This window comes from Triturus cristatus, chromosome 1_1, assembly GCF_964204655.1.
Source record: "Triturus cristatus chromosome 1_1, aTriCri1.1, whole genome shotgun sequence".
In the NCBI taxonomy this organism is placed as follows: Eukaryota; Metazoa; Chordata; class Amphibia; order Caudata; family Salamandridae; genus Triturus; species Triturus cristatus.
In genome coordinates this window covers 45692311-45715512 of record NC_140579.1, presented here as the reverse complement: position 1 = coordinate 45715512, position 23202 = coordinate 45692311, and the positions used below count along the sequence as shown (strand labels likewise).

At 46.8% G+C, this 23202-nt stretch overlaps 1 pseudogene across 1 annotated transcript in view; it reads right to left on the bottom strand.

The window, feature by feature from the left end:
* The window catches only part of LOC146869325 (E3 ubiquitin-protein ligase TRIM39-like), a 128497-nt pseudogene that overhangs the window by 85207 nt on the left and 20088 nt on the right, over nt 1-23202 (bottom strand). Inside the window, exon 2 of the transcript XR_014980063.1 lies at nt 21774-21869. The product of XR_014980063.1 is annotated as an E3 ubiquitin-protein ligase TRIM39-like (transcript). The remainder of the gene's footprint in view (nt 1-21773; nt 21870-23202) is intronic.

Here is a 23202-nt window from a genome sequence, read left to right as displayed (position 1 = left end):
CGGCGTTCCGCTAATGCGATCTCTTTTTCCAGGACCGAAGTAGCTCTTATAATGAAGTTATCTAATGTCCCAGCAACACCAATGTTAAAGCTTCTCCCAATTGATTCACGGCTACCTGCCATAATCAAATAATGAATAAATAATCAAATAAACAATGCAAAAACACAGATTATACTAATAATAATAATAATGCACACAACCCCTAACACCGGGGCACAAGCTTGCGTTTAAAAGGTCCGGCCCTTGCCCCGGGCTTTTCTCCAGCGCGCCGAATAAGTAGCCTCTTAACTGGAAGTCAGTGGGCGTTGGAGAGGCCCAAATTCAGGTGAGTTCGGGTGAGGCAATCACGGGGCTCCTGGGACTAAAAGTCCTACACAGACCTACACAGACCTCCTTCAGGTAGAGAGCGTCAATGTTATCGCCCCCCCCCACGCATGAAACGCAGGAAACACAGAACCTTGATGACGCTGCCTTATATCCCCACCTGCGCACTATCTCAGCAGTCTCAACAGTCACCCCAATCCGGTCACTTTTCCACCTATTATCACCCTGTTTTCAATGTTATTATTGTGTGGATCCGTGTGAGTTATTTGAGATCCTCACAGACCGCGCGCCATTCTCAGCATTCAGTCATTAGGTGCTGGTAAGTAAAAAGCGCTCCCACAGTAAAAACAACAGAGATGATCACAGTACCTTACTCATCAATCCAAGTGTAAGCACAGGGGCCCATGAATTAGGGGGCTGGCCCTGCCCTGGCTCTTACTGGCGATGACGGGCAAGGACGGGCCCGCCCTTGGCCCGGGCTTCGCCCGGGCATGGCCCGCGCCACGATGTTTGTTGGCGCTTTTATGCGCGATGCCGGATGCAGCCGCCTCCCTCCTGAGAGCAATGCCACCTGGGAGACTGAGTCTCTGAAGAAAGTGCTGGTGCCTGGAATTGAGTGAGCGCGTCCCGCGCCGCGATGTTTGTTGGCGCTTTTATGCGCGATGCCGGATGCAGCCGCCTCCCTCCTGAGAGCAATGCCACCTGGGAGACTGAGTCTCTGAAGAAAGTGCTGGTGCCTGGAATTGAGTGAGCGCGTCCCGAGCCGCGATGTTTGTTGGCGCTTTTATGCGCGATGCCGGATGCAGCCGCCTCCCTCCTGAGAGCAATGCCACCTGTGAGACTGAGTCTCTGAAGAAAGTGCTGGTGCCTGGAATTGAGTGAGCGCGTCCCGAGCCACGATGTTTGTTGGCGCTTTTATGCGCGATGCCGGATGCAGCCGCCTCCCTCCTGAGAGCAATGCCACCTGTGAGACTGAGTCTCTGAATTAAGTGCTGGTGCCTGGAATTGAGTGAGCGCGTCCCGCGCTGCGATGTTTGTTGGCGCTTTTATGCGCGATGCCGGATGCAGCCGCCTCCCTCCTGAGAGCAATGCCACCTGGGAGACTGAGTCTCTGAAGAAAGTGCTGGTGCCTGGAATTGAGTGAGCGCGTCCCGCACCGCGATGTTTGTTGGCGCTTTTATGCGCGATGCCGGATGCAGCCGCCTCCCTCCTGAGAGCAATGCCACCTGGGAGACTGAGTCTCTGAAGAAAGTGCTGGTGCCTGGAATTGAGTGAGCGCGTCAAAAGGTAGTTCCGACTAGAATAGATAATCATTATTTACATAAAGATAGGTCTATTAATTATTTTTCAAATAATGTGTTTTCGAAGTTATTGTATGAGTATGTAAAAACAATGGACGTAAGGGACTGCTACGTATGCATGCAGTTACCTGCCTCTGTTTCAGAAGGAGTGACTTATCATCACCTTCCAGCAACTTATGGAATAGCATGTAGTGTAATAGCTAGTTTATTTTATCAGACAGGTAAATTAGAATATTATTTTTCAGATGTAGATAACATTTTTGCGCAAGTACCTGCTAATAACAAATTTAACAAAGTAAGACCTGCTAAGTTATTAGGTGAATTTTTCTTAGAAACTAAAAGAACTAACATTAGAATATATTTTTAGAAACAATTTGACTTGCAGTTTGAAGAAAGAGGAAAAGACATTCTTAGACATGGTTGAAGAAAGCAGATTGAAAATGCAAAGAAAAGTAGCAGAAGGAAAAGGGGAGAAAACAGTCTGGGATATAGAAAAAGAAAAACATTTGAATGGTGAAGCTAGTCCAACTATAGCTTTAGATTTGCCTCAGAAAAGGAAGATGTGTATTAGAAGGAATCAAACTGCATATGATAATTATTTTGTAGGTAATAGTGAGTGCCATGATACATACCGAATCATGGGTGGATGGGGATTTAAAGGTGGTAGAGATCCAGTTTTCCCTGGACTTTATTTTATCTGTGGGAACAGGGCATATTATCGTTTGCCAGACCATTGGTATGGCACATGTTATGTTGGCCTGGTTTTTCCAAAAATCTTTCACATGGACAGAGGAGAAGATGGTGTACATAGTTTAGGTAGTCATTTAGTACGTAGTAAAAGAGAATCCTGGACAGAGATTATAGGTGATGTTTTTGCAGACAAAATTAGAAGATTATCAAAAGTAGTGGATAGCTTGTCAACAAGCACCGCTGGAGGATTTATATTGGTAGATACTGAAATGGTTGCCATGCGTGCTATGGTAATGCAAAATCGACTTGCCCTTGATATATTATTGGCAAAGGAGGGTGGAGTCTGTGGAATGCTGAAAGTTCAACATTGTTGCACTTACACTCCAGACGAAAGTAAAGATCTGAAAATTTATATTAAAAATATTACAGAATTGCATGACGAAATTGTACCACTGGAGGTTGAAGGTGTTTGGGAAAAGATTGGTAAGAAAATAGCTGCTATTAAAAACTTCTTAGTTAAAATAGGTAGTACTTTTATAGGTAAAATATTGTTTCCATTAACATGTGTGATTTTCATATTATTAATATTAAGATTAGGTTGTATGTGTTGTAGAAACAAGAAAACAAAGAATAAAATAAAAAGAGAAAAACTGAAAAGAAAAGAAAAGGATCCAGATAGAGATTTAGAAGAGATAACATTAGAAGAGTGGAAAGAAAGTATGTATAAAAAGGCAAAAAGAGATGAAGAAGAAACTGAATTATAAATAAGAGCAAGAATACATTTTGAGTTTCTGTAAAAGGGGTAAAGAAATTTAGTGTTGCTGTGGTGATAAAATCACCAAAGGGGGGATTGCCGGAGCAGGGTTTTATATTAAAGTGTGTATACCCTAACCATTTTGCATGTTAAGATTAATAAGATTAATTAACTAATAGTAATCAAATTATTTGGTTTGCTGTGGAATTTAATCAATCTTACTAACAAAGAATACACGTGGGAATTGCATTTGCATGGCTTAATTAATACGTGAACTAAACAGTGTACGCATGTTAATCATAGATAAATAAAGTTTACATGTTATATGTTGCTTCCGTGATGTATTTGTAACTTGTGCTCTATAAATGTGAGTATAACCCGCAATGAGTGTTGCTTCTGCTAGATAAATACACAAACATATGGGTATTAGCGATAACATTTTATTAGTCGTTTCTATGTATTAATTACGTTTTTGTGTCTCTTTGCTTAAGTTGTCCATTATGGCCTGCCTAAAGATAGCTGATATCTGGCGCTGAACCCGACTGCCAACGCTGAACAAGGCTTGGGTGAAGTGCGCATGCGTTGCCGTCAGCAACAGTGGCCTCTATACGACCCTAACCCGACCGTGCCCTCCAAGGACGCTCTGGGATGTTAGCCAGATGCCCGAAAGAAACAAAAGAAGATACATTTTTAATTCACAAACATGAACTATATGTAAAGACACATTTTTCGGATGAGAAAGTGGTGGTACGGATTTCATCGACCAATCAGAGACTCTCTAAAATATCATCAGTTACTTTTAGAATGTAATTTTATTACAAAAGGCCATAGAATAGAGAGGTTGCATCTCTTCCCTTCCTGGTACTTATCGATTTCCTGACGTTATGCTGACGGAGAGGACGGTGACACTGCAGGACAGCTGTTTCCAGAAACTCTGACAGATTGAACTGATGACCAAGATTCTGACTTAGAAAAACGACTTTTAGCCAGAATAGGTAAATATGATGGTCAGCTGCTTGATTTAACAATCGATCTTTTGCAATTATTTAGATAAAATTACTATTATTACAAAAACTGCGTTGGGTTGTTTATTATGAGAAAATGTATTAATGTAAATTGATTGTAGTTTTAAGATAATCACTTCAACCTGCAGCTAGTTGATCCATGGCCTATCCATGAGAGGAGTACTAAAAGGTGAAGTTTAGGCCCTATTGAATAGAGAAGGGTATTTCCTTTCATTACAGCGGATGGAACAATCACCTCCTTAGAAAACAGATTTTCAGACCCTCGACCCGGTCACTCCACTCCGCACGGACCCCGTGTGCCCAGATTCTGCTGCTGCTGCCTTCTTGGCCTCTCTTGCTGCCGCCTCTCCTTAAGGCCCCTGCTCTACAGGCTTGCCCAGGCTTGCCCTCGCTCTCCCGCTCCGTCTTCCCGCTCTTTCCACCCCCCTTCCGCTCCCCGCCGCTGCTCTCCTGCGGCCCGCCCCCTTCTCTTGGCACCCACTCCCCATTCGCCGCCCCGCTCCCGCCTCCCAGCTGCTCCTCCCTCCCACTTGGCCATATATGGCGGGGACCACGCGGCAGTGAGCAGTGACCCTTGACCCAGTCACTCCACTCCGCACGGCCCCCGTGTGCCCTGATTCTGCTGCTGCTGCCTTCTTGGCCTCTCTTGCTGCCACCTCTCCTTAAGGCCCCTGCTCTCCAGGCTTGCCCAGGCTTGCCCTCGCTCTCCCGCTCCGTCTTCCTGCTCTTTCCACCCCCTTCCGCTCCCCGCCACTGCTCTCCTGCGGCCCGCCCCTTCTCTTGGCACCCGTTCCCCATTCGCCGCCCCGCTCCCGCCTCCCAGCTGCTCCTCCCTCCCACTTCGCCATATATGGCGGGGACCGCGCGTACGCGCAGCAGCCACGCGCCAAAGGCGCGCCAAAGGCAAGCCCGTCTACGCCTGGACCGCGCCCAGTACCAGAATCCCTGAACTCCGCCGGAGCCAGCCAACCCGACAGAGATATGACGCCGCCACCCTCCACACACTCAACACCGGCCGACAGCCAGCCTGCTACCAAGCCAATCCGAAACGCACCCACGGAGCATACACCTGCCACGCCTGCAACTTCACCTGCACCCGATCCTGCACCGCACCCACCAAGCCAGGCTCCAGCAACTGCCCCCTCAAGTGCATCTTGCTCAACACCCGCTCCGTCCACAGGCACGCCGTCGAACTCTGGAACCTTCTCGACACAACATCACCAGACGTCGCCTTCCTCACAGAAACATGGATGAACGCCTCCTCAGCTCCCGACATCGCCATAGCCATCCCGGATGGCTACAAGATCGCCCGAAAGGACCGCGTCAACCAAGCCGGAGGAGGCATCGCCATCGTCCACAGAAACACCATCCGAATCCCGAACAACTCCGACGACACCCTCACTGCCGCCGAACACCTTCACTTCCAGATACACACCGACCCCAAGACCACCCTCAGAGGCACCCTCGTCTACAGACCCCCGGGACCACGCACACAATTTAGCGAAGCCATCGCAGACTTCGTCAGCCCACATGCCCTTACCTCCTCAGACTACATCCTCCTAGGAGACCTCAACTTCCACCTGGAGAACAACAATGACAGCAACACCGCCACCCTGCTGGACAACCTCGCCAACCTCGGACTCAAGCAACTGGTGAACACCCCCACCCACACCGCCGGCCACACGCTTGACCCCATCTTCTCCTCCAGAAAGCACATCTCCTTCAGCCACTCCACCGGACTGCACTGGACAGACCACAGCTGCATCCACTTCAACTTCAGGAGAACCACGACCCACAACCACCCTCAACAGGTTCCCCGCAGAAGCTGGAGCAAGATCACCACCGACCAGCTCACCACCTCCCTCAGCTAGAACCCCCCACCAACACGACGGACCCCAACGAAGCAGCCCGCAACCTCACACAGTGGCTCACCAACTGCGCCAATGACCTCGCACCACTGAAGAACCCCCCCAGCAGACACGGCAGCAAGAAAGCCTCCTGGTTCACCAACGACCTCAAAAACTCCAAGAAAACCTGCCGTACCCTCGAGAAAGCCTGGCGCTACGACCAGACTACAGAAAACATGACAGCCCTCAAGAACGCCACCCGCAAACACCACCAACTGATCCGCACCACCCAAAGGACCACATTCAAAGAACGACTGGACAACAACTCCCACAACAGCAAGGAACTCTTCAGCATCGTCAAAGAGCTCTCCAGCGCCTGCAACAACGACATCACACCCTCGCAGAACCTCTGCGACTCACTCGCCTCGTTCTTTCACCGCAAGATTGCCGACATACACAACAGTTTCGGCGCACAGACCGCGCACCCTACCACCGATCTGGCGCCCCCCACCACCACCCTCCGCACCTGGACGATGGTCAGCACCGAAGATACCACCCACATGATGAACACCATCCACTCCGGCTCCCCTACCGACCCCTGCCCACACCACATCTTCAACAAAGCCGACTCCATCATCTCAAGCCAACTCCGGAACATCATCAACAGCTCCTTCGCATCCGCCACCTTCCCAGAGAGCTGGAAACACGCCGAGCTCAGCGCCCTCCTGAAGAAACCCACCGCGGACCCCACGGACCTCAAGAACTTCCGCCCCATCCCGCTCCTCCCCTTTCCGGCCAAAGTCATCGAGAAGATCGTCAACAAACAACTCTCCGCCTTCCTCGAGACCAACGGATCCCTCTACCCCTCGCACTCCGGCTTCCGAGCAAACCACAGCACCGAGACCGCCCTCATCGCAGCCACCGACGACATCAGGTCCCTGCTCGACAACGGGGAAACAGCTGCCCTCTTCCTCCTGGACCTCTCGGCAGCCTTCGACACCGTATGCCACCGCACCCTGATACAGCGCCTCAGCAACATCGGGATCCAAGGAAAGGCCTTGGAATGGATCATCTCGTTCCTCGCCGGCAGAACCCAGAGAGTCCGCCTTCCCCCGTTCCGGTCCACGGCCACCGAAGTCATCTGCGGCGTCCCACAAAAATCCTCGCTCAGCCCCACCCTCTTCAACGTCTACAGGAGCCCCATCGCAGCCATCGCACGCCAACACAACCTCAACATCATCTCCTACGCCGACGACACCCAGCTGATCCTATCCCTCACCAACGACCCCGCCACCGCCAGAGCCAACCTCCAATAAGGAATGAAAGACGTCGCGGAATGGATGAAGCTCAGCCGGCTGAAACTGAACTCAGATAAGATGGAAGTCCTCATCCTGGGAACATCCCCCTCCTGGGACGACTCCTGGTGGCCCCCTGCCCTGGGCTCTGCTCCAAAGCCAACGGACCATGCTCGCAACCTGGGCTTCATCCTGGACTCCTCCCTCACGATGACCAAGCAAGTCAACGCTGTCTCGTCATCCTGCTTCAACACCCTGCGCATGCTCCGAAAGATCTTCCGGTGGATCCCCACCGACACCAGGAAGACGGTCACCCAGGCCCTCGTCACCAGCCGACTGGACTACGGAAACACCCTCTACGCTGGAACCACAGCCAAACTACAGAAAAGACTCCAGCGCATACAGAACGCCTCTGCACGACTTATCCTGGACACCCCCCGCTTCAGCCACATCTCTCCTCAGCTGAGAGACCTGCACTGGCTCCCCATCAGCAAGAGGATCACGTTCAGACTCCTCACCCACTCACACAAGGCTCTCCACGACATGGGACCCACATTCCTCAAGAACCGCCTCGCATTCTACACACCCACCCGCCACCTCCGCTCCGCCAGCCTCGCCCTCGCCACCGTCCCGCGTATCCGTAAGACCACCGCCGGAGGAAGATCCTTCTCCTACCTGGCGGCCAAGACATGGAACTCCCTCCCCACCCACCTACGACTGACCCAGAACCATCTCTCCTTCAGGAAACAGCTCAAGACCTGGCTCTTCGAGCAGCAGTGGATCCCCCTCCCCCAGCGCCTTGAGACCCTACGGGTAAGTAGCGCGCTTTACAAATTCAATTGATTGATTGATTAACAGAGAATGAATGTTGGTGTTATGGGCCCCACCAGCGAATGTAGTGAGTGAGTGTGTCTGTGTGATCTATGATCTGTGACGGAGGGAGGGATTTTGCATTCCACGCTGCAGCACGGTCACCAGTATATGGCTAGAGGGTTGCACTCCTGTGCTGTACCATTAGTATGCAGGTAGAGTGCTGTGCTCTTGTATGTGTCACTAGTTTGCAGTTGGAGGGTTGCGCTCCTGTGGTGTGTCACTAGTATACAGGTAGAGGGTTGTGCTCCTGTGATGTTTCACTAGAATACAGGTAAAGGTGCGTGCTCTCGTGCTGTGCCATAAGTATACAAGGAGAGGTCTGAGCGCTTGTGATGTGCCAGCATGCCAATTCCCCCGCCATATTACTATGGTGGGGGGAGCCCGGCGGACGGAAAGACCGTCTGCCGGTTTTCCACCGGTAGGCAACCCGCCCGACTGCCTACCGGGCTGAAAAGCAGTTAATATGGTTGTTGTGTCTGCTAGACACCGCCATCCACATCATGATGCATGCGGGGTGTCGCCTTTCCCGCCACGGAAAGGCATGCGGTTCTTGTCATTGGGAGCCCGTAGCAGGCCCCCAGGGATTCTGGGGGGTGGGGGATGCACAGGTACCACCCTGTAGTTCCATGCACAACATGGCAGGCACCGGGTTGTGCATGGAACTGCACGACATGCCTTTTTGGCATTGTAGTGGGCGATGCTGAGAGCACCGCCCGCCGCAATGTCAAGAATGCAGGATGCGCCTGCCAGTGTGGCAGGCACATCCTAATGTCACCCACGGGACCCCCGCACCTATGGCGGGCGATCCCATTCTACGAAAGGATTTGTCCGCCCGCCATCTTAATGATGCCCTTAGTGAGAAACCAACATACCCCTAATTTAGTTCGAAGAGGGTTGCCAAGGTCTCGCTAATGCCCGGGGAATCGAGGATAGGAACGCAGGATTTGGCTTAGTCTGCTCCGTTGGCTCTAGGCACTAGCCAAGTGCCCCAGGTCGTGCAAGCTGAGAACACATAACAGGAACAGTCAACATCTCAAACTTCCATCTGACCACCTGGGCTCTTGAAGGTGCCCAGAATGCAAAGGATGCTTGGGAAGCCTCTCTTAACAAACTCAGATCGGAGAGATTCTTCAGACGATTTTGCAAGAGATACAGGGGTTGAAACGTGCACGATAAAAGGCCAACAGGGAAGTTCAAACTCAGCTCGAATCAATCAACAATAATATATTGCAATTAAATCAGAGACTCGCGCAAGCAGAGCAGAGCATAGCGGATGTGGAAGAATCTCAAAAAAGTCTTCGAACTGTTGAAGTAAAACATCAAAAGGAGATGCTAGAAGTTCATATGAAGCTGGATGAGCTTGAAAATCGATCCAGACTCCTAAATATACATTTCACAGGCCTCCCAGAGGGACAAGAGACGGGGCAGGATCCCAGGACATAACTCTGATTTGGTTAAAAAAAAAATGGATGCCCAGGGTGTACTCCCAATATGGAGCACTTTTCAATCATGAGGGCACATCATGTTCCATTTCATCAGCCAACCAATGCCAAGTACCCGCGCACTTTTTTCGTCAACTTTGGAGACTTCCGCACAAACAAATCAATCTTATTGGTTGCTTTATGCAAAAGGTATTTCAGGCTTCAGACGGGTCTCGATTTAACATCTTTTCGCACATGTCCGCAGTGGCAGCTCCACGTTGTCACAAGTCGATGCTGGAACTTTTTAAAAAACAGGAAGTCCAGGCTGCCTTGGTGCAGCAGTTAAAGTTGAAGGTTCTATTAAGGGGCAAATACAGATTTTAGGCTCAGTCCAGCAGGCGAATGAACTATTGCAGCAGCTGCAGTGTCAACACAAAGGATGGCTGATAATGCATATATGTGGCTTCTTAGCAAAATCACGTTTAGAAGTTAAGATGCATTCTAGCCAGCATTACCTCACAGTTGCTACCTTTGTAGCAAGAATGCCTAGGATGAATGATTAATGCATATTGTGCCTTAACAAAATCATGTTTTGAAGTTAAAGTTAAGCTACATCCTAGATAGCATCATTTTGCACCAATGACATGTTAAACGTCGAAATTTAACATATGTCCATACAGTTCTCTTGATCACGATTTGATTCATCAAGGGCTCCTGCATTACATGTGTAAAATCATATAGGACAATACTCTAAACAAATAATTGTTCATGTCACCAATGTATTTGTTATGTATACAGTGTACTGTCTATCTCACTAATCACTATATGTCACGCTTTCACCACAGTCACTTATTGTCTTACTGCAATTAAATTTGTATTTGTGACTGCCAGGGGAATTCAATTCCCTTTTCAATATATGATTGATTCTATTTTGTTTGTCGGTGTGTTTGATTGTTTCTTTATATGTGCTATTAATACGTTTCGGTTCATTAAAGTAAATATATCAATCTAAGAAATTGTTTAAACCCGACAGAATCGTTTGTTCTATTTAAAGGAAAAAACAATAAGCAGAAATATAATGGGCAAGAAAGAGTGTGGGCAGCAGGAGAGAATCGATCGGGCTGCGATTTGGGTGGGAAATTGCTTGCAAGTATTTACAGGGCTTGGTAGTGGTATCTCTTCAATGTTGGGACATGGTGGTGGCAGCCCTCTTAGTGGGGGTGATTTGTAACTTGGGGATAGGATGAGTAATACCTACTGAGATGCAGAAGGTCAGGATCTTTTCTTGTAATGCCAACGGTATTATAAATAGGCATTAATACGGGAGCTTAATGAGGTGGCTCACATCTTTTTCACCTGAAGTTATTTTTTACAGGAGACCCTCCTCAAATGTAATACCCCAAAGATCTTTATTCCACATAAATATTCTATGGCCTTCTTTGCATCAGCCCAAGCTGCAGTGAGGGGGTAGCAATTTATCTAGATCGAGTTATTGATTGGGATGTCCGGGCAGTGATTTGAGATTCTTAAGGCAGATGGTTGTGGCTGAAAGTTGCGGTAAAAGGGCTGTGTTTCAACGTAGTCAATTACTATGGCCCTGTAGGTGATGATTTTGACTCACTAGTCCAGATCCATAATATAGCAATGGGGGCAGTCGGTCTGCTGATCTCGGGGGGAGACTTTAATTACATTAAAGATCTGGCTTCGGATACATCCAATAAGGCAAAGAAGCAGCTAAAACCAAAAACTAAAAAAATGATTGATGTATTAAAATCAAGCTTACAGCTTGTTGATCCATGGCGTGAGAATCACCCAGGCTTCGCGCAATATACGTGCTTTTCATATTGACTTAAAACTGCATACCGACTAGATTTTTTTAACCTCTCGGACAATAAATAGGGTGCAGTCTGATACCTGGGCTAATGCTTTCCTGACCACTCGGTGGCCTCCACTGCGGTGGAACTAGGATCAGCCAGAAGAGATAGGCTGAGGAGGCAACTAAACAGATCCCTCCTGGCTGATTCAGAGTGAGGAACTGAGATGAAAGGATTCATCTCTGAGTTTTTTCTTATCAGTAGAAATACTGCTTCTCTGTTTGCAGTATGGGAATCCTTTAAGGCCACAATGAGAGGAGGGTTATCGCCTTCAAAGCAAATCAAGCCAGGGAACGTACACGGCAAATAGCGGGGCTCCAGGCTGCAGTAGAGCAAGCTACAAGAGCAAGTGAGGGGGCCAATGAAATAGCGCCCGGTGCTGCACAGCTAGGTTTGGCAAAACAAAATCTCGAAGATTTCTTTACATTACAGGAGATAAGCAATTTTAACGCTTTCCAGCACAAGCTATACGAAGAAAATCAGCACATAGGCTGGTTTTTAGCCTGGTCCACCTGGAATGAAATTGAAAAGGCTACGATTAAAATCGTGGAGAATCCCATTACCAGTGGAGCAACAACAGGAGAAGTTTTAACGTCCAGTATCGAACAATACTATGCTTCTATCCAGCTCCCCAATGGCCAAACTCAGGCAATGCTGGAGACAATTACGCCTATGGAAATCTTAGAAGCACTCCAAAGAAAGCCCAATGCGAAGGCATGCGAAAATGATGGATTAACCTCAGAATTCTATCAATAATTTGCCAGAGAATTTGTGCCCTTTTTGGTATAGCTTTTTAATTATATTACAGAGGGTGGGGTAAGTCCCCTCTTCTTTCAAAGAATCAACTATTGTAAGCTTCCCTAAGACAGGCAATAATCAGAAAAATATAAATTCGTACAGACCCATCAGCCTTCTAAATACAGATTATAAAATGACGATGAAAGTCTGGGCGACCCAAATAAGGCCAGCCACGTGGTCATTAATCCACAAAGATCAGCGAACACACAGTTTTTAACACAGGCAACAGATTATTCTACAACTAACCACATAAATGCGTTAATAATGATGATCGATGCTGAAAATTTGAGATGTGAGATTTGATCTTGTAAACTGGGATCCTTTATTTTATAGCCTGAAAACATTTGTATTTCCCCTCACAATTCACCACAATGTTGGTGAATCTACATCGTGGTGCAGATATCAAAGTTATGATAAATGATTAAATGGTTGGCACCGTTTCAATTAATAGAGGCACACGTCAAGGGTGTCCCTTTTCTCTAAATTGCATTTAATTTTTATCGACCCTTTGTTGGAAAAATGAAGTAAAAATGATATCAGGGCACCAATCGAGGGGATAGCCAGGCTCAAGCTTTTTGCAGATGGCATTACTCTTTACCTGCAACCAGAGGAGTTAAAGATACAAGGGGCAATGCAGAGGACGGAGGAGTTTACAGGAATAGGGAGTTATAAGATCAATCGAAGCGAAACAGAGGGCCTACTTTTTAATGTAGCTGCTCCAGATCTCCCAGCCAAACTACAGTCCCAACAAGGTTCAAAACTCCTATAAGGTGTCTTGGAATATATCTAACTAATGATTTTGCTCATTTGTATCGCTTGAATTGTGAGGCAACGCTTAGCAAAAGCAAAAGGCTTTTGGAAAGATGGTGTCTGCTTCCCTTAACCTTAATTGGACGAGCTACCTTGATTTAAATGACAGTCCTACCATTATGAATATTACTTTTTTTCCAATATACCAATTAAAATCCCTAAAAGGTTTTTTCAGGAGCTAGATGCATTGATACAGATTTTTGTCTGGAAAAAAAAAGTATCTAGAGTGAATCTGAGTGTTTTACAATTAGAAAAAACACAGGGTGGATCAGCACTCCCTCACATGCAGAGTGATTACCAAGCAGCCTAAATTAACACGTTGGCGAGGGTTTTGGATAGGGGCAGGGTAATTGATGATTCTTTTTTAACCAAAATGGTGCATGAATCTGAAATAAGTCTACCAGCTTTATTAAAAAAGCTAAACTACCCAAAAAGACTAGATGCAAGCTTCTTCAGGGGTTCAGAGGACGATTGTGAGCTCTTAGTAAATTTTATCAGGCCATTTTTGATACTTCAGTTTTGCACCTCCGTCAGAGCAAGTTTTTAGGGTTATCGCTATCAGATAGGGAGATGAAGTTTTGGAATTCAATAGGTTTTAAAGAATGTGGAAATTTTCCTTTACGAGGTAAATGTATCTCTTGGGAGAAGCTTCTTTCCAGATGTGGGGGACAGTGTAAACAGTTCTTTTTAAGTTTTGGACGGATGGTCCACTTCTTGGTAGCAAATATTTTGGGGGACAGCTAAGGTATGCGCCCTACAAGTCGTGAACTTTGTAAAAGCAAATTGGCGGGAATAGGAAACTGGTATAGACTGCTTAGGAACCAGACACTGAAAAAATAATTTGCTGGATTCTTGTCCAGGGTTCTCAAAAGAACACAATGCAATTAATCAGAAAGGCATTGGTATGCTCTCTCAGAGATAGGGCATACATCTTTACGAGCAGCACATTTTAAAAGAAAGTCGTTCTTATCTCGTTGGATGGAAAATTATACTCTGGTAACCCTTCATAAAATATACCCATTGGTCCCCGATAACTTTACACTCTAAAATATTCCCAGAAGCAGGCTTAGTATTATTCGGGGTCTCCAAGGAGAGCCAGCTGCTTAATAAGGGAGGCAGGTTTTTTTTCTCTGATGTATAGATGATTGCATGATCCTTTATTCTGCAGTTCAGGGCTTGAAGGCAAAGATGACACGCACTAAGAAATTTGAAGAATTTAAAAAAAAAAGGCAGAGGGTTGCGCTTCTGTAATGTGTCACAAGTATACAGGTGGAAGATTGCACTGCTGTGGTGTGTCACTATTATACAGGTGGAGGGTTGTGTTGCTGTGCCACTAGTAATAGAGTTAGAGGGTTGTGCCCCTGTGATGTGTCACTACTATTCCGGTAGGGGGTTGTGTTCCTGTGCTGTGTCACTAGACTGGTGGACAGTTGAGCTCATGTGATGTGTCACAAATATCGAGGTGCAGGGTTGTGCTCCTGTACTTTGCCACTAGTACTCAGGTTGAGGGTTGTGCTCCTGTGATGTGTTAATCAATCAATCTATTTGCCAAGCACGCTACTTGCCCGCGAGGGTCTCAAGGCGCTGAGGAGGATGTGGGGGGGAGGTGCTGCTACTTCTCGAAGAGCCAGGTCTTGTGGAGTCTTCTGAAGGTGAGTAGGTCTTGGGTCTGCCGCAGGGGGGTAGGCAGGGTGTTCCAGGTCTTGGCGGTGAGGAAGGAGAAGGATCTGCCGCCGGAGGTCGCTCGTTGGATGCGAGGAACAGCAGCGAGGGCGAGGCTGGCAGAGTGGAGTTGGCGGGCGGGGGTGTAGAAGTTGAGTCTGCTGTTAAGGTAGGCTGGTCCAGTGTTGTGGAGTGCATTGTGTGCGTGGGTGAGGAGTCTGAAGGTGATCCTTTTGTCGACGGGGAGCCAGTGTAGGTCTCTCAGGTGGGGGGTGATGTGGCTGGGGCGAGGGATGTAGAGGATCAGACGGGCGGAGGTGTTTTGGATGCGTTGCAGTCGTTGTAGGTGTTTGGCTGAGATTTCTGCATAGAGTGCGTTGCCGTAGTCCAGTCTGCTGCTGACGAGGGCCTGTGTCACTGTTGTTCTTGTTTCGGTAGGGATCCACTTGTAGATCCTGCGGAGCATGCAGGAGGAGGAGACGGCGTTGTCCTGCTTCGACATGAAGAGGAGGAGTCGAGGATGATTCCTAGGTTGCGTGCATGGTCAGTGGGTGTTGGTGCTGCTCCCAGCGTGGCTGGCCACCAGGAGTCATCCCAGGCTGATGGGGTTGGTCCGAGGATGCGGATCTCCGTCTTGTCTGAGTTCAGCTTCAGTCGGCTGCTCCTCATCCATTCGGCGACGGCCTTCATACCCTTGTGGAGGCGGTTAATAGTAAACAGGCAGAGGGTTGTGCTTCCGTATATGTCACTAGTATAGAGGTAGAAGGGTTTTCTCCTGTGCTGTCACTAGTTTACAGTCAGAGGGTTGTACTCCTGCAATTTGTCACTAGTATATGGGTAGAGGGTTCTGCTCCTCTGCTGTGCCACTATTATACGAGTAGAGGAGTGTTATCCTGTGCTGTGTCACTAATATACAGGTAAAGGGTTGTACTCCTGTATGTGTCACTAGTATACAGGTAGAGGTTTGTGCTCCTGTGCTGTGTCACTAGTATAAAGGGTAGAGAATTGTTCTCTTGTGCTGTGTCACTAATTTACAGGTAGATGGTTGAGCTCCTGCATATGTCACTAGTATAGAGATAGGGGTTTGTGCTCGTAGAGCTTTGTGCTCCGTGCTGTGTCACTAGTATAGAGGTAGACATTTGTGCTCCTGAGCAGTGTCACTAGTATACAGTTAAAGGGGTGCGCTCCTGTGGTGTGTCACTAGTATACAGTTAAAGGGGTGCGCTCCTGTGGTGAGCCACTAATACAAAGGTAGACAGTGGAGGCTGGCATCTACTGAGGGGAGGGGCGCGGGCAAACAAATAAAAAATAAAGATAATAGAGGAGCCACACCTAACGTTAGAGCATTGTGCCGTCACTAGTATACAGGTGGAGGGTTGTGCTCCTATTCTGCATCACTACTATACAGGTAGAGGACTAACTTCCTGTATGTGTCCCTGGTATAAAGATAAGCGGTTGCGCTCTTCTGCTGTGTCACTACTACACAAGTAGAGGGTTGTGCATAGTAGAGGGTAGAGTGCTGTGACTAGTATACAGGTGGAGGGCTGATCTCCTGCGCTGTCACTACTATGTAGGTAGAGGGTTGTTCTTCTGTGATGTGCCACTAATATACCTGTAGAGTGTTGTGCTCCTGTGCAGTGTCACTTACATAAAGGTAGAGGGTTGCGCCTCTATGCTGTGCGACTAGTATATGGATAGAGGGTTGAGCTCCTGTGCCTTACCATTAGTATACAGTAGTATAGTATAGTAGTATTAGTGCTTCTCTATGTGTCACCAGTATACAGGTGGAGGGTTGCGTTCCTGTGCCACTAGTCTACAGGTAGAGGGTTGTGCTCCTGTAATATGCCACTAGTAAACAGGTAGAGGGTTGTGCTTCAGTGATGTTTCACTAGAATACAGGTAGAGGATGTTCTCCTGTGATATGCTATTAGAATACAGGCAAAGGTGTGTGCTTTCGTGCTGTGCCACTAGTATACATGTAGAGGGTTGAGCTCCTGTGATGTGCCACCTGTATACAGATGAAGGGTTGCGCTCCTGTGCTATATCACTACTATACAGGAGGAGGGCTGCGCTCCTGTGCTGTGTCACTAGTATATAGGTGGAGGGTTGCACTCCTATGCTGTGCCACTAGTATAGAGGTAGGGTTGTGCTCCTGTACTGCATCACTGGTATGCTGGTGGAGGTTTGTGCGCCTGTGCTGTGTCGGTAGTATACAGGCAGACGATTGCCCTCTTGTCCTGTTCCACTAGTATACAGGCGGATGGTTTTTTCTCCTGTATGTGTCACTAGTACACAGGTGGAGGTTTATGCTCCTGAAACGTTTCACTAGTATACTGGTGGAAATTTAAGCTCCTGTGATTATTCACTAGTATTCAGGTAGAGGAATGTGCTTCTGTGCTGTCCCTAGTATACAGTTAGACGGATGTGCTTCTCTGCTGTGTCACTACTATACGGGTAGAGGGTTGTGCTTGTGTGCTGTGCCACTAGTATACAGGTGGAGGGTTGTGCTCCTGTATGTGTCACTAGTATACTGGTAGAGGGATGTGCTCCTCTGCTGTGTCACTACTATATGGGTAGGGGAGTGTGCTCTTGTGCTATGTCACTAATATACAGGTAGAGGGTTGTGCTTGTGTGCTGTGCCACTAGTATTCAGGTAGAGGACGGTGCTTCTGTGCAGTATCACTTGTATACAGGTGGAGGGTTGTGCTCCTGAATGTGTCACTAGTATACAGGTGGAGGGTTGTGTTCTTCTGCTGTGCCACTAGTATACAGGTAGAGGGTTGTGCTCCTTTATGTGTCACTAGTATATAGGTAGAGGGTAGTGCTCTTGCGCTGCTCCTATGCTCTGTCACTAGTATACAGGTAGAGTGTTGTGCTCCTGTGCTGTGCCATAAGTATACAGGTAGAGGGTTTTGCTTCTGTGCTGTTTACTAGTATACAGGTAGTGCCAATGAAGTAGCCTTAATTCAATTTCCGAAGAAACACGGATAAGTCATAGTATCTAAGGAAACAACACATTTGCATTAATAGTTTTAGAGATATTTAGTATCATTGGCATGTTTGTTGCATACAGAATTGTAATTGTGAAAGTGTATGTTATTAAGTTGAGAAACGAATACCTCATCACCACCATGATTAACTAACATTTTGTGAGTTTGATGTAATGCGGGCACCTTTAGCCCGCTCAAGATGAAGGAAAGGTCTTTTGTGACATCCGGCGGGGGGCATATCAATTATATGCTTCACTGTTGATTTAAAGGAATCCCATTTCATAGTCAATTTGGAATTCATAGTCCTCTTCCTTGTTGTTTCTACCCTCTGTGGGCCTATAAGGGTCTTCGTCAGGACAGGGTTCCCCAGCTTCAGGGCCTGTTCACAATCTGCATCCTAGAGAGTGATTGGATTAATAATGTCCTGCAATAGGGTAAGGGGTGACTGCCAATGGCAACCATAGTTCTCTGTCAAGTTGTGAACACGGTGTTTCTATCCTCTGTGGACCTCTGTAGCAGCCTTCGTCTGGACGGGGTTCCTAGTTTTGGGGATATGTTGGTAATGTGAAAAATCTACCATCGGGGTCCCAGAGCGTGATTGGGTAATTAATGTCCTACACCATAGTTAACCCACAGAAGGTAGTCAGTGATCTGTACGGTAGGGTATGTTAGGACGGGAATGTCTTCAGAAGGATGTATGACGTTACAACGCATACTATTACAACGCATACCTTTACAACGCATTTTTTACAACGCACAATCCATTACAACGCATGACATTACAACGCAGTACACTACAACGCATTTTTAAAAACTACCTTTACAACGCATATCCATTACAACGCATACTACCTTTACAACGCATACCATTACAACGCATAATATTAAATTGCATTTAAGGTAAGTATTAGATAGTATAGGGGTAAAAATTACTATTCTAACTCCAGGGGGTGCAACAGTAGGGAAAGTGTTGGATAGTATAGGGGTAAAAATTACTATTCTAACTCCAGGGGGTGCTACAGTAGGGTAAGTGTTGGATAGTATAGGGGTAAAAATTACTATTCTAACTCCAGGGGGTGCAACAGTAGGGTAAGTGTTGGATAGTATAGGGGTAAAAATTACTATTCTAACTCCAGGGGGTGCAACAGTAGGGTAAGTGTTGGATAGTATAGGGGTAAAAATTACTATTCTAACTCCAGGGGGTGCAACAGTAGGGTAAGTGTTGGATAGTATAGGGGTAAAAATTACTATTCTAACTCCAGGGGGTGCAACAGTAGGGAAAGTGTTGGATAGTATAGGGGTAAAAATTACTTTTCTAACTCCAGGGAGTGCAACAGTAGGGAAAGTGTTGGATAGTATAGGGGTAAAAATTACTATTCTAACTCCAGGGGGTGCAACAGTAGGGTAAGTGTTGGATAGTATAGGGGTAAAAATTACTATTCTAACTCCAGGGGGTGCAACAGTAGGGTAAGTGTTGGATAGTATAGGGGTAAAAATTACTATTCTAACTCCAGGGGGTGCAACAGTAGGGTAAGTGTTGGATAGTATAGGGGTAAAAATTACTATTCTAACTCCAGGGGGTGCAACAGTAGGGTAAGTGTTGGATAGTATAGGGGTAAAAATTACTATTCTAACTCCAGGGGGTGCAACAGTAGGGTAAGTGTTGGATAGTATATTACTATATTATGCGTTGTAATGGTATGCGTTGTAATGGTAGTATGCGTTGTAATGGAATGCGTTGTAAAGGTAGTATTTAGAAATGCGTTGTAGTGTCCTGCGTTGTAATGTCATGCGTTGTAATGGATTGTGCGTTGTAAAAAATGCGTTGTAAAGGTAGTGCGTTGTAAAAGTTGCGTTGTAAAGGTTGTTCCCCCTTCAGAATGATAAACAGGGGTGTATGCCCGCAATCAGTGCCTGACTGTATGTGAAACTGGTGTCCTGACCTTGCCTGGCCGTGTAATCCGCTACTATAACTTGTGCAGAATCCTTGGCCCATCCTTGATAGAGTGAGTTTCAGAACCTGTTTGCTGATGTGGAGGGGCGCGCCAAGCGTGCACTCATGACCGAGATGACGCTACTTCCCTTGTGCTGAGTTAGCCACCTTATGTGGTGGTGGCAGCGTACCAAGTTTTGTGGATCATTAGTTATGACTCAACCTCTTTCCATGTCCGATGAGAGTGCAATCTATTGTACTGCTTTGGTGTGAGCCCCAGTCCCATGTGCTAACCTTCCGTGTGCATGTCCAGTGCACGTGTGTACAGTGGATGTGCAGCACATGTGTGGTAATAGGAATCTGTGTATAGTGAGAGTCTGAATAGTGGGGCCAGTGGCACTCCAGACCTGTGCACACACAAGCTCACAGACGCACACACATACAGACTGATGTATAACTCCAGACCTGTGCACACACAAGCTCACAGACGCACACACATACAGACTGATTTATAACTCCAGACCTGTACACACACAAGCTCACAGACGCACACACATACAGACTGATGTATAACTCCAGACCTGTGCACACACAAGCTCACAGACGCACACATATACAGACTGATGTATAACTCCAGACCTGTGCACACACAAGCTCACAGACGCACACACATACAGACTGATTTATAACTCCAGACCTGTACACACACAAGCTCACAGACGAACACACATACAGACTGATGTATAACTCCAGACCTGTGCACACACAAACTCACAGACGCACACACATACAGACTGATGTATAACTCCAGACAAGTGCACACACAAGCTCACAGACGCACACCATACAGACTGATGTATAACTCCAGACCTATGCACACACAAGCTCACAGACGCACACACATACAGACTGATGTATAAGTCCAGACCTGTGCACACACAAGCTCACAGATGTACACACTTATAGACTGATGTATAACTCCAGACCTGTGCACACACAAACTCACAGACGCACACACATACAGACTGATGTATAACTCCAGACAAGTGCACACACAAGCTCACAGACGCACACCATACAGACTGATGTATAACTCCAGACCTATGCACACACAAACTCACAGAAGCACACACATACAGACTGATGTATAAGTCCAGACCTGTGCACACACAAGCTCACAGATGTACACACTTATAGACTGATGTATAACTCCAGACCTGTGCACACACAAGCTCACAGACGCACACAATACAGACTGATGTATAACTCCAGAGCTAAGCACACACAAGCTCACAGACGCACACAATACAGACTGATGTATAACTCGAGACCTATGCACACACAGCTCACAGACGCACATACAGACTGATGTATAACTCCAGACCTGTGCACACACAAGCTCACAGACACACACCATACAGACTCATGTATAACTCCAGACATATGCACGCACAAGCTCACAGACGCACACACATACAGACTGATGTATAATTCCAGACCTATGCACACACAAGCTCATAGACACACACACATACAGATGACATGTTTTTGCCCACTCACAAATACCACCAGATTATGCAATAAGCAAACCCCTGGACAGGCATTCACATATGCAAGTACAAACCCACAGTCAATAAATCCAGACTGCAGCATACACAACCCTCAAATACACATGTACAGATATGAGCAAATGCATCTGGATACTCTATGGCTCAACATATATACATGCATACGAAGACACACAGAAACACTCGTTGATGCCCACAAAAACACACACACACAGAGATGAGTAGACATGCATGCACTCCCATGAATAACTCCAGGGCCATCCATACATGAATACATATTTAAACACGTACACGCACAAACACACACACTGGTATATACTCACAGCCAGCTAATGCGATATCTTTGCACACACACACTAACACACACCAGTATGCAAGTACTACCTTAAGGTCAGAAGAGTAATTCTTGTTTTTATTTATTTTAGGACAAGCCCTTGGCTGATTTCAGCCCCAATATCCAAGTGCAGTGACTCCGGTCAGTATATTTATTTGGTGGGGACCATGACCCACTCTGTAGGGCGACTCATCAGCCTCCCTGTGTCACCACAAACACACGGCACAGACATATACAGGCACACAGAGACACAGCACTCACTGCAGCCTCTCACCCTCATGGTTTTATATTGTTCCCCTTCCTTGACTTTAGACTCCAGAATATATTCCTCCTCTTTCTTCAGAAGACGCCGCCACTCTTGAAGTTTTACCTGCAGAGATGAGATTGCAAGATATAAGTGTATATTTGTAGAGTGCGGTCTTACTCACAAAAAAGAGTCACTACAGTATCTGCCACACATGCCCAGACTGTATATACCAATCCTACTTTAATAGTGTAAGTACCAGCCACACATATGCACATTGCTAGTACTAGTCGCACATATCAGGGTTGTGAGCACCAGCGCCAGTATCACAGACAAGGACACAGACAACGGTGTCACTTCTTTGGTCCTGTTCTTGCCTAGAAAGACACTGTGCTCACTTTAAGCCTAACTGCATGGAGAGATTTAGACTTGGCACTATTTCAAAAAACAATCTTTGTCCTAGAGACATTATGACATATTTTAGAACAACACACAAACAAGTGAATAACCATGTATGCAGCCCATATATCAAGAATAAACAGGAAGCATTTTTGGCTAAAAGAATGGAAAAAGGTACATTATATGTGCATTTCTTGATTGATGTTCATTAATGCATACTGTGCAGTGATACAACCTAGTTTCAACCTTCAGCCTGGTTCACACCCTCCTTCACGCACATCCTGGGCGTCCTCATCCCTAAAATTAGATGCTTCCATACATAGATCACACACTCAAACCAGGACGAGGGAGGCTTTTAGTCATACACAAGACATTCTGACCCTCACTGTTAGTAATTCTACAAGACCCAACTCTTTCAAGCTCCTCTCCTACTATTGACCTCTAGCAATCTCCAAAACAGCATCTTTAGTATACACTAACTGCCTTCATTCAACGTAGCCACCGCACATTCTTCGAAGACTTCCACCTCCAACACAAAATACATGAAGGACGCCTTCTACACACTTCTAAAGACAGTGGAAATTAAACAGCTATCAATAACCCAACACAAAGTCAACACACCAGGCCTCATTCTATCAGCATCTTCCAATATCTGCGGCTAGACACCTATAGCCCTCGACTGGACTGACCACCTTTCCATCCTCAACTGGACAGACCACCTTTCCATCCTCAACAGGACCAACCTCCTTTCCATCCTCAACAGGACCAACCTCCTTTCCATCCTCAACTGGACCGACCACCTCTCCATCCTCAACTGGACCGACCACCTTTCCATTCTCAACTAGACAGACCACCTTTCCATCCTAAACAGGACCAACCTCCTTTCCATCCTCAACTGGACCGACCACCTCTCCGTCCTCAACTGGACCGACATCCTTTCCATCCTCAACTGGACCGACCACCTTTCCATTCTCAACTGGACCGACCACCTTTCCATCCTCAACTGGACCAATGCATATACTACACCTGAGTATCAAGGACAATCGAAAAGAAGAATAGT